This window comes from Sciurus carolinensis, unplaced genomic scaffold (genome assembly GCF_902686445.1).
Source record: "Sciurus carolinensis unplaced genomic scaffold, mSciCar1.2, whole genome shotgun sequence".
Classification (NCBI taxonomy): domain Eukaryota; kingdom Metazoa; phylum Chordata; class Mammalia; order Rodentia; family Sciuridae; genus Sciurus; species Sciurus carolinensis.
In genome coordinates, this window is record NW_025920137.1 from 735738 (window position 1) to 740420 (window position 4683).

The 4683-nt window shown below is 37.1% G+C and overlaps 1 pseudogene; it reads right to left on the reverse strand.

Annotated features, from left to right (window-relative positions):
* Nucleotides 1-512: 512 nt before the first annotated feature.
* Nucleotides 513-3546, reverse strand: LOC124974217 (DNA mismatch repair protein Msh2-like; annotated as a pseudogene).
* Between the last annotated feature and the right edge of the window lie 1137 nt (nt 3547-4683).

The following is a 4683-nucleotide window of genomic DNA, read 5'->3' on the forward strand; positions in this document are numbered from 1 at the left end:
TAGTTGGAGAAATTGGTTGTGGACATGTTGAAATTCTCTGTACATCTTCGCATTTTTTCTCTCTAAATCTAAATGGTTCTAAAAATAAAACGTAATTAGAATTTTTGAAAAATATTTAGTAAATTAAAATGTGGGCAAAGCATGAAAAATTATAAGTCTGCCAAATAGGATTGTCAGTCATTCTAATTCTGTGCACTCTGTGCAGGTCTTAATATGTGTTTAAGTATAGTGATGATATCTATCTTCTTTTTTTTTTAACATGACTTTATTTATAAAATTCAGCACATTGCTTACTATTGCTTGTGTCCATTTAAATAGTCCTTAGTTACAGCTCTCTCAATTTCCAAAATAAATATTTTTGAAAATGTACTATCACTATGTATTTTATTAAATTGATATCCTATGGCACCATTAGTCAACCACTCAAACACTGTGGAGAAGGGGTTAATATGAAACAAAAGTCTTACAGACTACAGTTTATCAACACTATCTTCATTCCATTGTTTTTTTTTTTATGTAGTAACCTTTATTTGTGAAATGATTTCATTTACAAAACTATTATTCTTTGCTATCACCTCAGCTTTCAGTTGCTTTAATTTTATTGTAATGTTTTCTTCTGACATTTCAGTAAAAGGCACTTGCTTCACCTTGGATAGAAACTCCAGAATAATTTTTTCACCTTGCTCTCTTTCCAGACAGCACTTCTTTGCTGCTGGTTCTGTTTCATCATGTCCTTGTGAGGCTCCAATACTCTGAAACTCCTCAAGTTCCAGGGCTTTTTCTCTGGCACACTCTATTACATGCCTAGGGAAATTAGCAAGCTCTGCAATGTCAATTCCAAAATTGTGATCACTGACACCTTTTTTCACCTGATAAAGCATAGTTAAGTTCTCTTCAGTGGTTAGTGCTGTGACATGTAGGTAATTAACAGTTGGTATCTGATTGGCCAAGGCAGTAAGTTCATGAAAATGGGTTGCAAACATGCAGAAAGCACCAATCTTTGTTGCAATGTAATGGGATATAGCCCATGCTAGTCCAAATCCATCATAGGTAGAGGTTCCTCTTCCCAATTCATCTATGATTATTAAAGAATCTTTGGTTGCAGACTTGAGGATAGAAGCAGTTTCCAGCATTTCAGCCATGAATGTGGAGACTCCTTTTAACTGACTGTCACCAGCCCCGACCCGAGCCAAGATGCAGTCCACAATGGATACTTCTGCTGATTCACATGGTACAAAACATTCAATTTGGGCCATGAGTACTATTACCCCAGTTTGGCGAATATATATTGATTTACCTCCCATATTGGGACCAGTAATGATGTGGTACATCTGTTTATCTTTTTCAAAGTGTACATCATTAGGAATAAATGCAACTTCATCTTGAATTTCAACACAAGCATGTCTGGATGCTTTTAAGATAATTCTTCCTTGTCCTTTCTCCAAAATGACGGGTTGTACATATGGAACAGGTGGTCCATTTGACACATGAGCAAAACTGACAACAGCATCTAGCTGAGCTAACACATCATTTAGTGTCTGCATTGGCTCTACATAGCCTGAAGAAATATTGACAATTTCTTTGACAATGGCATCTTGGGCCTCTTCGTATTCAGCTTTATTTTTAGTGTATTCTTTATTTAAAGCAGACAACTTACTGTTAGAAAATTTAACACCATTCTTCTGGATATCTACTGTACTAAAGTTTTTATTGTTTCGAAGAACCTTTTCTTCTTTACAGGTTACACGAAAGTAATAGCCAAACTGTGCACTGGAATCCAATTTAATCTGTTTGCCAGGGTCCAAACCAAGATCTCGGACTGCACTTATTAGTGTGGACTAAGTCATCCATTACTTCTCTTAATTCACTCAGATTAGGATCAAATGAAAGTTTTACAAGGAATTCGTGGTTTTCCACCTGATCCATAACTAAAGTTGTTTCTATCATCTCCTGAAACTTTGAGAAATCAGAACGAAGATCAATAAGAGGAGTCACAAAAGCTGCCAACATCAATACCTGGTGTTTTCCTAGCATGTGCAAGGCCTAGGTTTAATCTCCAGAGTGGGGTAGGAAAGGGAAATGATGAATAAAGGTCTGTATCTTTTCAAATAGCTATTTCTGGATGCGAGGGTGATCTGGCTGCAACATCTACCATCTTGCTGATAGTCAGTCAGTTCGGTTAATCTGGTTGGCTTAGGCAGGTGTTTTCTTTCTCACTGTTTCACGTATGTCTGAAGCAAAGCTGTGTGTGCTCAGTGGAAGAGGATGACCTTCCCTTCATATTTTTCCAGAGCCTGTATAACATTAGGGAGTTGGTTTATGCCCTGATAGAGTCAGTAACAATCTTGAAGGTTTGCTGCTTGTCTTTGAAATGTCTTGGCAAATCGATTAAGATCTGGGAATTGACGAAGTAAATCTTCTTGTAAACTCTGCCTCAATTCTGCATCTTCTACAAAAGCTTCCACTAAATTTAATCTTCTTCTATTCTGTTCTTATCCATGAGAGGCTGCTTAATACACTGGTTAACCAGTCTTTGTCCTTGAGGGGTTTTGCACTTATTCAGTAATGCAGCCAGAGACTGAGAGCCAGTAGTGTCTTCAACTGAACCCTGGAAAAGGTTGAGAGCTCTAAATGCTGCAATATCCAGTTTCATGTACTGGCTGAAGTCAAAAGTGGTCAATTAAAACTGTCCAAAATTTGAATCATCTGATAAGAGTTCTAAAAACTTAATTACTGCAGACAGTGATGAAACTGCAACCTGATTCTCCATTTCCGGCAAGACAGCACTATTCATCTGTTCTCCCTTTTTGCTTTTCAACAACCGATTTAGATCCTGATAAATGTCTTTTGTGGAAAAGTCAGCTCTTTTTCTTTCTGTGATCAGAATTCCTCCTCTCTGAATAACCTGCCTCAGTTTCCCCATATATCCAGCATTCTCTCCTCCTGGTAACACACATTCCTTTGGTCCAATCTGAATTAGGAGAGCCTCCAGATTGGAAAATTGATCGTTATCAGGGAATTCACACAGTCCTAGCTTCCTCTGTATGTTATCAACATACCCAACTCCAACCTGCCGTGGACCATCAACTGTGGACATTTTAACACCCACAACTCCAATGGGAGCTTACATATCATTGTTACCAAACAGAATGTCTTCAAACTGAGAAAGATTGCCAGGAGAAGCCTTAAATGCCAAATACCAATCATTCTCCTTGGATGCCTTATTTCCAGCTCTGTTTTTATAAACTTCAACTCTATATTGACGAACCAGAAGAAGATCTTTTACGAAAGATTGAAAATTCATTTTACTAAGCACAACACTCTGCAGAGTCTTTGCTCTGGTCCCAAGTACTTGATCACCCCCTGGGTCTTGAACACCTCGCGGGCAGCCAGCAGCGCGTCCTCGCTGTGAACAGTGTAGAAGTCGCCCTGGTCGAAGAGGCGCACGGTGGTGGTTGGCTTCTCTGGCATGCTCTGGAAGAAGCGCGCGAAACTGACCTCAACTGCACTTTCCAGCTGCAGCGCCTCCTTCGGTTGCACCGCCATTTCGATGATATCTATCTTCTATCTGTTCATCTACCAATCTGCCTGCCTGCCTATCTATCTCAGGTAGATATAAGTCCAGAAAGAACAAATGAGATAATACTGTTATAAAATCACAAATTCATATTCATTTTGAAGAAAAAAAAATTTAATTTTCATGAATTTTTGGTTATAACAACCTCAATATTCTTATAATTTAAGCATCAAAGTTCATTTTCAACTAAAACTTATATCAGCTATAGTTTAGCAGTAGTGGTGTACCATGCATCTTTATTTCAATTTATAGAATGTAGTTTCCCATGCCCCTCTAAGAAATACATGAACTTTCCAAAAGAGTGAAACAAATTATTAGACAAACCATGTAAAGTTTCTTAAAGTTTCTAATCATATGTATTTTACATAACTTCAACTTATATTCCATAAAGAAACTGTGGTATATGTGCACAATGGAATATTATTCAAACATAAAGAAAAATAATATTATGGCATTTGCAGATAAATTGATGGAATTGGAGAATATCATGCTAAGTGAAATAAGCCAATCCCAAAAAAACAAAAGCCAAATGTTTTCCCCGATAAGTGGATGTTGATATATAATGGGGGTGGCAGAGGTCAGGAGTGAGAGAAGAATGAAGGAACTTTAGATTTTGTAGAAGGAAATGAGAGGGAGGGCGTATGAAAAATGGTGGAATGAGTGAGACATCATTACCCTATGTACATGTATGGTTTCACGAATGGTATGAATCTATACCATGCACGACCACAGAAATGAAATGATGTACCCCATTAGTGTACAATGAATCAAAATGCAGTCCGTAAAATTAAAAAATAAGTAAATAATTAAAAAAATTTAAATGTAAATCAATGTTAAGGGGAAGTGCACTTTCAAGTAAGAGTAATGAAAATAGCATGAATTATGAAAGCAATTTGTACAGTGAGGTGTAAAAACATAAATACAAAAGAACATCATACGTAAGAATTCATAAGAAAAGTGTGTAGGCAAAGACTAATGATGCACCCCCCTATCTATGTGTTCTTTTCCATTTCACAGGGTTCCTTCAAGACAGGTATGCTAGTCAACTTTTCATCCCAGTGATGAAATTACTAATAAGGACAACTTACAAGAGAAAAGATTCATCT